Source organism: Anser anser (genome assembly GCF_964211835.1).
Source record: "Anser anser genome assembly, chromosome: W".
NCBI classification, from domain to species: Eukaryota; Metazoa; Chordata; class Aves; order Anseriformes; family Anatidae; genus Anser; species Anser anser.
In genome coordinates, this window is record NC_139731.1 from 9406779 (window position 1) to 9420459 (window position 13681).

General features: G+C 45.6%; 1 protein-coding gene across 1 annotated transcript in view; it reads right to left on the reverse strand.

The window, feature by feature from the left end:
• The window catches only part of LOC310888739 (kinesin-like protein KIF2A), a 368750-nt gene that overhangs the window by 119976 nt on the left and 235093 nt on the right, over positions 1 to 13681 (reverse strand). The gene's annotated exons all lie outside the window — the stretch shown is intronic.

Below are 13681 nucleotides of genomic sequence, written 5' to 3' on the forward strand. Positions count from 1 at the left end.
AAGGAGTCGACTCTTGATTAAGATTAATTTGTCTTTTGACTCTTGATTAAGATTAATTTGTCGTCCAGACCCGACCCATAGGGAAGTCTGCTGTCTCCCTGGGGCACAGGTAAGAGATGTCGCTTGGAAAGTCACTTGCCTGATACACCCCTCTGATTATTACACTTTATCGAATGTTTTTCAAGTTGTCAGGGATGACGTGGCAAAGAGAAGCCCAAGAGCGATCAAAAGGGACTTCAGGGCTTTGGGGCAATTGGTTGAAGGATCGGGTGCACAGGCAGTGTTTTCCTCCATCCTTCCAGTAGTGGGGATCAATACTGAAAGGAACAGGCAGACCCAGCTGATCAATACGTGGCTCCGAGGATACACAGTTTCGGGTTTCTTGATCATGGGAAGGTCTACATGACATCGAGACTACTGACTCCTGATGGGGAGCACCTTTCTTTGAGGGGAAAAAGGATTTTTGCCCAGGAGTTAGCAGGGCTGACTGATGGGGCTTTAAACTGGATTTGAAGAGGGAAAGGGACAAAACCAGGCCCACCAGAGATAAGCTATGGTACTGCACACCAGTTTTGGAGGAACTGCATGCTGGTGAAGCCCTTCAGTCTGCCCCACAGGGGGCTGAGTTGAATGAAAGACATCTTAAGTGTTTCTATACATATACATGCAGCATGAGAGAAAAGCATTTCAGCTAAATACTCAGTATACTAATGCACTGTTGTGGTTTAACCCGGCCGGCAGCTAAACACCACACAGCCGTTCACTTACCCTCCCCCCTCCCTCTCTGGGATGGGGGAACAGAATCAGGAAAATGAAGCCTGTGGGCTGAGATACAGAAAATTTATTCGGACAGAATAGAAAGGAAAATAACAATAATAATAATAATAGTGATAATGATAATAGTATTAATAATAATAATGTGTAAGAAACAAGTGATGCACAATGCAATTGCTCACCACTCGCTGACCGATGCCCAGCCTATCCCCGAGCAGCTGGCGCCCCCACCCCGGCCAGCCACCCCTATATATTGTTTAGCATGGCGTCAGATGGTATGGAATACACCTTTGGCCAGTTTGGGTCAGCTGTCCTGGGTCTGTCCCCTCCCAGCTCCTGCTGCACCCCCAGCCTGCTCGCTGGCAGGACAGAGCGAGAAGCTGAAAAGTCCTTGACTTGGTGTAAGCACTGCTCTGCAACAATTAAAACATCAGCATGTTATCAGCGCTCTTCTCATCCTAATCTAAAACATAGCACCCTACCAGCTACTATGAGGGAAAATTAACTCTGTCCTAACTGGAACCAGGACAGATATCCACCCCTTATTGCATACCATCTATGTCATGCTCAGGTTACACTCTTTCCAATACCTTGTAATTAATCACCATTTTCCTCTATGGTATACAGCAATCATGGTAGTGATGACATACAGTATTATATAATAATTAACATACTACAATTCAACTCATGGGCTATTCTCACCCAGTATCAAATCCCCTTGAGGTACACACCGGACCTCCCCATTCTTTTGCATTACCCACCAAGTGCATCCAGGTCCCTGAGCAAAAGCAATCCCACGAATGGGTTTGCCTTTTCCTGAGGCAGGAGTAGCCCAGACTGTCTTCCCCAGCATGTTTCTTACGTGCACTACAGGAACTTTATCCCCTTCTACAGTACGTAACAGGTTTGATGGGGCAGGTCCAGCTCGGTTGGCAGATCCCCTAGTATTGACTAACCAGGTGGCCTTTGCCAAATGCGTATCCCAGTTTTTGAACGTCCCAGCACCCATTGCTTTCAGTGTAGTCTTTAACAGTCCACTGTATCGTTCAACTTTCCCAGAGGCTGGTGCATGATAGGGGATGTGATACACCCACTCAATACCATGTTCTTTGGCCCAAGTGTCTATAAGGTTGTTTCGGAAATGAGTCCCGTTGTCTGACTCAATTCTCTCTGGGGTGCCATGTAGCCATAGGACTTGCTTTTCAAGGCCCAGGATAGTGTTCCGGGCGGTGGCATGGGGCACAGGATACGTTTCCAGCCATCCGGTGGTTGCTTCCATCATTGTAAGAACGTGGCGCTTGCCGTTGCGGGTTTGAGGGAGTGTGATGTAATCAATCTGCCAGGCCTCTCCATATTTATATTTCAGCCATCGTCCTCCATACCAAAGAGGCTGTGACCGTTTGGCTTCCTTGACTGCAGCACATGTTTCACAATCATGAATAACCTGTGCTATAGTGTCCATGGTCAGGTCCACCCCTCGATCACGAGCCCATCTGTAGGTTGCATCTCTACCTTGATGGCCTGAGGTGTCATGGGCCCATCGGGCTATAAATAATTCACCCTTATGTTGCCAGTCCAGGTCCACCTGAGCCACTTCAATCTTAGCAGCCTGATCCACCTGCTGGTTGTTTTGATGTTCTTCAGTAGCCCGATTCTTGGGCACATGAGCATCTACATGGCGTACCTTTACAACCAGGTTCTCTACCTGGGCAGCAATATCTTGCCACAATGCAGCAGCCCAAATGGGTTTGCCTCTGCGCTCCCAGTTGCTCTGCTTCCATTGCTGTAACCACCCCCACAGGGCATTTGCTACCATCCATGAATCAGTATAGAGATAGAGAACTGGCCACTTTTCTCGTTCAGCCATATCTAAAGCCAGCTGAATGGCTTTCACTTCTGTAAACTGACTCGATTCACCTTCTCCCTCAGCAGCTTCTGCAACTCGTCGTGTAGGACTCCATACAGCAGCTTTCCATATCCGATGCTTTCCCACAATACGACAGGACCCATCAGTGAACAGGGCATATTTCTTCTCATTTTCTGGTAGCTTATGGATTGGAATCAGGGAGTCTCGGTTGGTGTGATATTGCCGCCGGTGCACAGTTGTGGTAGCGATTGGCACTTGTTCTTCAACCCTCAGCAACCCCACAACAGAAGGGTCCTCTGAGAGACCGGGAAAGGTAGACAACTGTTTAATGTCCTCAGTCTCTAAGGCACCTATGCCAAAAGCCCACTGGTACCCTTTCGGGTCCTTGAAATATCCTCTCCTGAGGTAATCTATACCAAGGATGCACGGAGCATCCGGGCCAGTCACAATAGGGTGCTTTTGCCACTCATTCCCAGTTAGGCTCACTTCAGACTCCAATACAGTTAACTGCTGGGATCCCCCCGTCACGCCATAAATACAGATGGGCTCTGGCCCTTTATAGCTTGATGGCATTAGAGTACACTGTGCACCGGTGTCTACTAAAGCCTTATACTTCTGTGCGTCTGACGTGCCAGGCCATCGAATCCACACAGTCCAATAAACTCGATTGTCCCTTTCCTCCCCCTGGCTGGAGGCAGGGCCCCTCTAGTCCTGGTCAGAATCTTCGTTTCTGTGTCTGGAGGACTGCCCGCTAGAAATAGGAGCAGCAAGTTTCTTAGAGAACCCCTTTATCCCGATTGTTTTCTTTTGCAACTCACGAACCCGTGCCTTAGGGTCGCGGTAGATTTTCCATCCCATTTTCTCATGTCCTCTCCATAGTCACGTAGGTAAAACCACAGGGTGGCGCGGGGTGTGTAGCCACCATATTGTCTTATTGTCTTCCTTGCACAGATGAACGTTTACCCCTGACAGCTGAGACACTGGTTTGTACGGGGCGGGGGGGGAAGATAAATTCTTTTTAAGTTGGTGGAACTCTTCAGAAATTTTCTCCACAGCCGAGACGCAGGCCTGTAGGGAAGAGGAGAGACTTTCTTCGTACTGCCGGAGTTGTTTAGCTACTTCATCCACTGTGGGTTCCTCATGTTCTTTCTAGGCCATTATTGCCAATGAGCTGGCATATGATGATGGTGCACTCCGTACAAACTTCCGCCACATGGGTCGTGTACACTGGACTTCATCTGGATCTGTGGATATTTGTCCGTTGTCTAGGTCCTTATAAATCACCTCCCGTACGGCTAATTCCCTCAGGTACTGGATTCCCTTCTCCATGGTGGTCCACTTGCCTGGTAGACATACAAGTTCTTCCTTGTAGGGATACCTTTCCTTCACAGCTGACAGGAGACGCCTCCAGAGGCTGCGAGATCGTGCTCCATCTCCAATTGCTTTGTCAATGCCTGCATCTCTAGCAAGGGATCCCAGGCGCCTGGCTTCCCTGCCCTCTAATTCCACACAATTGGCTCCGGTGTCCCAGCACCGGAGCAGCCAGGTGACAAGCTGCTCACTTATGCAGCAACCAAAATCTTTTCGCACATCTCGTAGCTCACGCTGGTATAGGTTTCAGTAATTACTGTTGATTTTTCGACATCCTCATCCTCATCTTCATCCTCCTGCACATTTGATGGCCCAGCCTCGTCTTCTTTATACCTAGACATAGCAGAAGACTGTCTGCGTTCTAAACGACCTGAATCTCTATACCATTTAGTCACCTTGTCTACAGGGGCAACTTGCACTGCTACAGCTCGTTTCTCTGACCCAGCCACAGGGTCTGCCACAGGGGTTGGAATACCAATACCCTCTGCAGGGTCAACTTGCACTGCTACAGCTCGTTTCTCTGACCCAGCCACAGGAGCTGGAGCAGCTGCAGGAACTGGAATGGCTACAGGAGCTGGAACTGGAGTGGCTGCAGGAGCTGGAGCGGCTGCAGGAGCTGGAGCAGCTGCGGGAGCTGGAGTGGCTGCGGGGTCCATTGTAGGGGAGGAGTGGGCGTTGGGCCTGTCACAGGACTTGGAGTGGCCGCAGGGTCTGTCACTAGGTTGATAGTAGCATGAATTGCAGCTCAATAGGCACAAGCCAGACCCCAGCACACTACAGTCATTTGTGTCTCTTTGGAACTGCCGGAGTCATGACACCCTTTTTTCAAGCATTCTACCAGCTTTTTAGGATTTTGCAGTTGTTCAGGGGTGAATTTCCAAAACACTGGAGGTGCCCACTACCCTAGAAGCCTGCTGTTGTGGTTTAACCCGGCCGGCAGCTAAACACCACACAGCCGTTCGCTCACCCTCCCCCCTCCCTCTCTGGGATGGGGGAAGAGAAACGGGAAAGTGAAGCCTGTGGGCTGAGATACAGAAAATTTATTCGGACAGGAATATAATAATAACAATAATAATAATAGTGATAATGATAATAGTATTAATAATAATAATGTGTAAGAAACAAGTGATGCACAATGCAATTGCTCACCACCCGCTGACCGATGCCCAGCCTATCCCCGAGCAGCCGGCGCCCCACCCCGGCCAGCCACCCCTATATGTTGTTTAGCATGACGTCAGATGGTATGGAATACCCCTTTGGCCAGTTTGGGTCAGCTGTCCTGGGTCTGTCCCCTCCCAGCTCCTGCTGCACCCCTAGCCTGCTCGCTGGCAGGACAGAGTGAGAAGCTGAAAAGCCCTTGGCCTGGTGTAAACGCTGCTCTGCAACAATTAAAACATCAGCATGTTATCAGCGCTCTTCTCATCCTAATCCAAAACATAGCACCCTACCAGCTACTATGAGGAAAATTAACTCTGTCCTAACTGGAACCAGGACATGCACATAGTATGGGAAACAAACAGCAAGAATTGGAGATCTGTGTTCGGTCGCAAGACTATGATCTCATTGAAATATTGCTCCATCTGTGTTAGGAGGGAGATATATGTTCTTCAAGGTGGTGGACCTCTTGGGACAGCTTCTCCATAGCTGAGATGCAGGCCAGTAGAGGGGCAGAGATTTTCTTCATATTGCTGAAGCTGCCTGGACAGAGCATCCACTGTTGGTCCCATCTCATCGTTCCAATCCTGCAATGGCATGTGATGATGGTGTACCCCGTACAAACTTGCGCTACATGGATGGCGTGCACTGGACTTCATCAGGATCTTTAGATGTCTGGTGGTTGTCCAAATCACTTTAAACCACCCCAGCACAGCTAATTCTCTCAGGTGCTGGAGACTTTTCTCCATGGGGGTCCACTTATCTATTGATATACAATATCTTCATGGAAGGGATACCTTTCTTTCATGCCTGACAGGAGTCTCCTCCAGAGACTGAGAAGCTGTGCCTCTCTCCCAATTTCTCTGTCAATGACCCTTTCTCTAGAGAGGGATCCCAGCTGCTTGGCTTCCTTGCCTTCTTATTCCTGGCTGTTGGCCCCAGTGTCCCCCTATGACCTGCTGTGCCGTACCTCCAACAGATATTGGAGTGGTTGAAGTCCACTATGAGGACCAGGGCTTGTGAATGTGAGGCTGCTGCTGTCTGTATATATCAGGCCTCATCTGCTTGGTCTTCTTGACCAGGTGGCCTGTAGCAGACCCTCTGTGGTGGTTTTACCCCACTAAGCAGCCTAACTCCACCACAACCACTCTCTCACTTCCCTTCCTGAAAGGGAAAGGGGGAGAAAATATGATGAAAAGGTCTCAAGGGTTGAGATAAGGACAGGGAGATTACTCAACAATTATCGTCACAGGCAAAATAGACTCAGCGTAGGGAGATTAACATAATTTGTTGCCTATGACTATGTCCTGGTTTCAGCTAGGATGGAGTTAATTTTCCTCCTAGTAGCTGGTAGGGTGTTATGTTTTGGTTTAGGATGAGAAGAGCGCTGATAACATGCTGATGTTTTAATTGTTGCAGAGCAGTGCTTACACCAAGCCAAGGACTTTTCAGCTTCTCGCTCTGTCCTGCCAGCGAGCAGGCTAGGGGTGCAGCAGGAGCTGGGAGGGGACAGACCCAGGGCAGCTGACCCAAACTGGCCAAAGGGGTATTCCATACCATCTGACGTCATGCTAAACAATATATAGGGGTGGCTAACCGGGGTGGGGGCGCCGGCTGCTCGGGGATAGGCTGGGCATCGGTCAGCGAGTGGTGAGCAATTGCATTGTGCATCACTTGTTTCGTACACATTATTATTAGTAGTACTATTATCATTATTATAATTATTATTTTCCTGTCTTAATAAACTGTCTTTATCTCAACTCACAGGCTGCATTTTCCCGTTTCTCTCCCCCATCCCAGAGAGGGAGGGGGAGGGTGAGCAAACGGCTGTGTGGTGCTTAGCTGTCGGCTGGGTTAAGCCACAACACACCGGCAGACTGGAACAGTGAGAAGCTAAAAGCAAACTAAAAACACCTTCCCCCCCCACACACACACACATCCTCCCCCTGAGTGGCGCAGGGGTACAGGGCTTGTGGTCAGTCCATCATGCTTCATCTCCACCGCTCCTTCATGGTCACTCAGTTCCCCTGCTCCAACATGGGATCCCTCCCATGGGATACAGTCCTTTCTAAACTGATCCTACGTGGTCTTCCACACACAGCATCTCCTGAAGAACTACTCCAATACGGGTCTGTACCATGGGGTCCATCTGTCAGGAGCAAACTTCTCCAGCATGGGGCCTCCACAGGCGGCAGCTCCAGCCAGGTCACCTGCTCCTGCATGGGCTCCTCTCCACAGGCTACAGGTCCAACCCAGAATCTGCTCCAGCAGGGGCTCTCCATAGGCCACAGCCTCCTTCAGGACAGATCTATCTGCTTCACTGTGGGCTCCTCCACAGGCTGCAGCATGGAGATCTGCTTCACTGTGGTACACCATGGGCTGCAGAGGGACAACCTGCTCCACCATGGTCCTCTCCACAGGCTGCAGGGGAACTTCTGCTGCTGTGCCTGGAGCACTTACTCCCCCTCCTTTTTCACTGACCTTGGTGTCTGCAGGATTGTTTCTCACTCCTCTGTCTCCCAGCTGCTGTTGTGCAGTAGTTTTTCCCTTTCTTAAATATGTTCTCACAGAGGCGCAAACAACATCATTTATTGGCTTGGCTCTGGCCATCTTTTGGATGGAGCCAGCTGGAACTGGCCCCTATCTAACATGGGGCAGCTTCTGGACTCTTCCCACAGAGGCCACCCCTGCAGCCCCCCCGCTACCAAAACCTTGCATTGTAAACCCAATACTTCCCCACTATAATGTCACCTGTCCCTGCCCTCTCTTTAATCCTGACCCATAAGCTATCTGTCAGCTCCTCATCCAACCCCAGGCAGAGCTCTAATCACTCCAGGTGTTCACTGACATAGTGGGCAACACCCTTTCCTCATCTCCTCTACCTGTCCTTCCTAAAGATCCTATAGCCTTCCATTCAAACACTCCAGTCATGGGAGCCATCCCACCACATCTCCGGAATTCCAATGAGGTCATAGCCCTACAGGCGCACATACATCTCTGACCTCTTGTTTATTGCCCATGCTATGTGTATTAGCATACAGACATTTAAGTTGGGCCCCTGATGAAGCTGACTTACTGGCTGGAGTTCCTTTGTGCTGCTCTTCAGGTGCTTTCCTGCTGACGCGTGGCCCTTCTCCAGGCTCTGGACATCTATCACTGACACTGGCATCAAACTGGAAGGAGCAACATGGATTAAGGTTACCCTCCCCCAGCAACTTTAGTAGTTTAAAGCCGTCTCCACCAGCTTGGCAAGCCTATGACCAAAAATGCTCTTCCCCTTCTCTGACAGGTGGACCCCATAAACCCTCATCAGACCAGGTTTCTCAAAGCGAGTCCCATGGTCTAAGTAGTTGAACCCTGGTCTGTGGCACCAGTCCTATAAGCATTTGTTAATTTGCCAGATTCGACCACCCCTTTCCTTTGACCGGGAGGATTGATGGAAAAAACTACCTGTGCTCCTGAGTCCTTTACTGCTGTTGCCAAGGCTCTATAATCCCAGTTGATACTCCTCAGACTGCTCCTGGCTGCATCCCTGATGCCCATGTCAAATGGCAGCAGTGGATAATAGTCTTCAGGTTGTATGAGGCTTGGCAGTTGTCGCGTTAAGGGGTGTAGCCGATTAACCTTTACGGGTCCAGTGGGATTCAGGGTACTGAACTATCATGGTCACGGATTCACCAACAACGCAACACACCCTTACTCTAGTTGCTTTCAATGAGAACTATCACGGCTAGGAACACTGCAATTAAGTGCAATTTATTACAGCAACAGGTACACAGGTTCTTTGGATTGCCGGCAATAATTTACTGTCTGAAAAAGCAAGCTAGCATGCATGAAATACACAGGTACACAGCCTGGCTATTAACGTGTTAAAAGGCACAAAGGCTCTATAGAGATTTCTAAGTTTCCTGTATAACCAAGTCTCATCCAAAGGCGTCCCAGTGACGGGGTGGGGGGGGGGGTGGGGGGAAGAGAGGCTCAGCCCATCGACTGATCCCAGGAGTCAGGAGGCCCTCGGGATGGTATATTCCCTCGTGATGGTATCTCCCCTGACGATGGTATCTTCCCTAACATCCCCTCTCTCTTAGGCCAATTTATATTATTTTCTATCTTTTAGGTGGAGCTTGAGTGACTCTAGTCAAGCATATCTTAGTTATGATTGGTGAAAAGTTTTCCTATCTCTGTTTAAAGGTATAGGCTCCGAGAAATTCAGAGCGCGTGCTCAGTGAGGGGTGGCCGCACCTTGGAGGTGGGTAGCTTTTGGGATGGAGGTGTATTTTGCTATTATAATGATATTATAATGAGCAAAAGTACACTAGAGTACAGCATTTGTCAGAAACATGACAGGTCGTTGGCTCAGGGTAGCAGATGTGCAATTTATCGGTCTCGGTGTGCACAAGAACAGTCGAGTCCCTACCTGGTCACAGAGCCTAGCCACAGTGTCTCCACTCTGCTCTACGCTCCGTACTGTTCCTTAGAGTCAGCACACCAGGTTCTCCCAGTGCAGTAACATCTAAGGTTGGAAGCCTAGGGAATGCTTGGGTAATGCAGCTATGCCCTACCCTGAAAGCCTCTTCAATGCTGTACATTTTCTTTAAAATGTGAATATTAGTTTAATTTTCCTAGTCACTTTAGGCAATTACTCCACAGCAGTCTCTTGGTGACATCCCTGACACGAGCCCATGGTAAGCAGCAGACTTTTCTCAAGAGCAGATCAGGTCAGTAGATAGATGCCTCCATACCTCTCAGAAGGGAGTCTCCTACTACTATCACCCATCATCTTTTCTTACTTTTCTTAGTTGGACTAGTTGTTATGCAGGATGCAGGAAGCAGATCAGGCTGTCTTACTCAACTCCCCCCCCAGTGGTCTTTCCTTTTCAGTCAGCAGAGGATTGAAGCGGTTCTGTAAGGGTTCCTCAGGCTTTAGGGGAAGACTCTTCCTCCTGCTGGTCATTATCACATTAAAAATATTTTGAGTAAATTAAATTTGCTTTCCCTTCACTTTACATTTTTGGAACTTGTATTCGGAACTAACAGAAATGAAACAGCTTAGTATAATTAGTTTGTAGACAGTATTAGATGATCAGCTGCAGTCTCAGATGAATAACCAAGCAAAATTATCAGTTTGGAAGAACAGTAAGCATTCAGGCTCTGATCTTTCATCTTTTAACACCACTGAAAAAGTTGCCTCAGTGGAAGTCTCCCCTGAACACAGCAGACTTTCACAAAGGTAATAGGGTGCAACTCAGTGTGTATATATTTTTTAAAAAGTCCTTCAAAATTAACAGTGAAAGTCAGTAATTAGTCTATGAATTATTTTCATTATGACAATTAAAATAGTATCTCATTTAAGAGATGACCCTTCAGATGTTTTCAGACTTTTCTACCAGATTTTTCGAGGAACAATCGTCCTCTTGAAAATTAAGGCTACAGCTCGGTAAGCACTGAGTATCCAACATCTGTCGAGCACAGAAAAACCATATCAGTATTAACACTGGCTACTTAGTCTGTAAACACTGGGTCAGGGACAAATGGTCTTTTGGATTTAAGTATGTATGTTGCGATACTAGCTGTGTGGCCAGAGATGTTTTTTTGATACTAAAGAGGAAGCAAGAATGGTGGACATGAAGTTACATATATTTACCATAATGGTTAGTATCTTGCGACTGTGATGCTCTGGGAAATACTGGAAAAATGATTTAAGGTGGGGACATATCCTTTACTTTTAACAATGATCTAAGATTATAAAATGGAGCCAGACAATACTAAAGGTTTTTCACAGATTTCAATGGGCCTTGGATTAGATCTGTGTCTTATTTCCAGATTAAGTGTATAGACATAAATTATACCTCAAGCAACACAAAAAAAGTATTCTAAGTTTTATCACATAAAACTTGACCATTTGGCTTAATACAATGTCACTCATCTATTTATTTTCCTCAGGATATAAAGTCATGATTTAACCAGTTTCTTTCCACACTAGGGTAAAATAAAAACACTCCCAGACTTTCTATATTTACACATAATCATCATCTAAAATGTGCTAGCATGGACAAGTCAAGTTGAAATAAGAATTTTATTGGAAAATATATTTTTCCTTCCCACAGCTTCAAATAAACAGCTGAAAAAGGTTAACTCCCTTTTGGAACAATGATACTGGAGTTCATAAAAACATATACATTAAGGGCATATAAAAAACACCTTAGGTCTAAATACTATGTGCAATGCAAGGTCATGAATCACTATCCATCTATTCACATTTTCCTCAATATATTTGTAATTACAATAAAATGTATCAGTATCTGGTAAATGTAGATTACATAAAGTTATCATAAACTAAAGCACTGTCTAGCTAAAACTGCCTTTAGCAATTATGAGCTATGCATAATAATAAAGATAGGGAGCAATGACAGGATCAAGGGACAGATCAAAGAAAAATATCTAGACCCTGTACAAACATCACAAAGTGATACTTAGCATGGACCATGCTAGTTTATCTTTTTTCTCACACTAATGGCCTTTAAAGTTGCAAAACATTATTATTCTGAATTATTATTATTACTATTTTTATTATGCTGATTCTGCATTTACAATATGTAAGAGGGTATAAACCTCTTGCAGGAAGAGGAGGACAGGAGACTGGAAACTTTCTTAAATCAATTGCAGATTCCCTTTAGGTGGTTCCTCATCTTTCTCTTTTCACCTCAAATTTGTTCCCACCTTCGTTTCACCAAAGGTATCTGCTACTGCAGTTGTTCTAAATATCACATGAATTGTGTGTGTGCTGATGTTCTTACAGAGAGGAAGAAGCTTCCAATGCAGGTGGATGGGAACATCCCAGGTGTTTTATTTTTAATCCAGTTTTTCAAATCAAATGCTGGTTGTGCTTTCAAAGCCCTGTGTCAAACAACAACCAGGATTATTATACTTCTACTACTAAATGATCTGTATCATTTGAAATAAACATTTGTGAGAAGTGGGAAGTCTCAGCTTCTGCACCATCCAGAACAATTTATTCCAAGGACACAAAAATTGACAAAGTGTTCTAGTTGAATGTTGAAGAACAGCAGAGGAATAAATCACAAGCAATTCCTTCGAGAAAAAAGGAAAGTAAGTGACACTGCTCAAGGGAAAATATATTTCCTATGTAAATTAAAATCTGTCTTGTCATGTCCTTACAGGTTCTGGCTCCTCATTATCAAAGCACAGCCATTTCTCTTTAAACACAGGCAAAACTAATTACCCAAATGACCAATGTCTTCATATTACATGTGACCCCATAACAGTTTCTTCATTATTATTGTGTTTATCAACACTATACTACTGCATTGTATTATTTAGGATGATAAGGAAGAACAATAATGGTCATAAAACAATGAGCCTTTCTTTTCATTTTTCCTATATATCCACATTGATGGTAGTCCATATTAAACTTACCAACTCTAAATTTCTAAATACATACCCAAACTATTAAAGTCAACTTGTAACTTAAGATTAAGAGAATTTCAACAAGAAATTTAATAAAGCTTTAGCCAGAGAGAAATAAAATTTGAGTATATTCAAAGAACACTAACAACATGAAAGGACTGTAGATTTAAATTTACTTGATGTTTTTAAAATAGGATTACCAAACTCAATGTGTATATATACCTATATAAATCTAAATGTATAGATATTTCAATATATATATCTATTCCTCAATATATCTCTATATTATAACAACATATGACATATCTATATTGTATATACCTATATAGATATCTACATAGTTATATATATCATATTGATCTAGATACGACAGATATGTAGAAACATAGAATGATTAGGGTTGGAAGGGACCTTAAAGATCATCTAATCCCAACCTCCTTGCCATGGGAAGGGACACCTACCACTAGACCAGGTTGCTCAAAGTCCCATCCAACCTGGCCTTGAACACTTCCAGGAATGGGGCATCCACAGCTTCTCTGGGCAACCTGTTCCAGTGCCTCACCACCCTCACAGCTGCAAGGATTAAAGTTGTGTTTTTGCGGTGGAAAATTCCACTAACCTTGCATATTAAAATGTGATTGTGCAGATATAGCAGTCAGGGGTATGTTAAGCAGATAAGGGGACAGTGGAAGGTCCCACTGTACGTACAGGGCATAGTAACAAGCATCGGGTAGGTTGTGAACCTGTAGTACTCAGCCAATGAGGAAACAGGGGAGGAATCAAGCATCGGGTAATAGGGGATATAGGGCTATGATACATTTCTGCTGAAAACGGTTAGGTATTGTGTAATTGTATGGCCCAAGGGGCCAATAAAAGGAACTTGAGTACTTTGGCCAAAATACAGGTCTGATGAAGATTGGGTTTGTCAGGCTTTGAATTTATACGTAAACAATAAGACTCCTTTTTCAGAGGAGTCAAGTTATGTTGCTTGCTGAGTGCAGGGGGTAAGTCAGTTTTTATTGAAAACAGGTCAGGACCTGGAGAAAGAGGAGTCAGAGGGAAGGATGGGTTGATGGAAACCCTTGG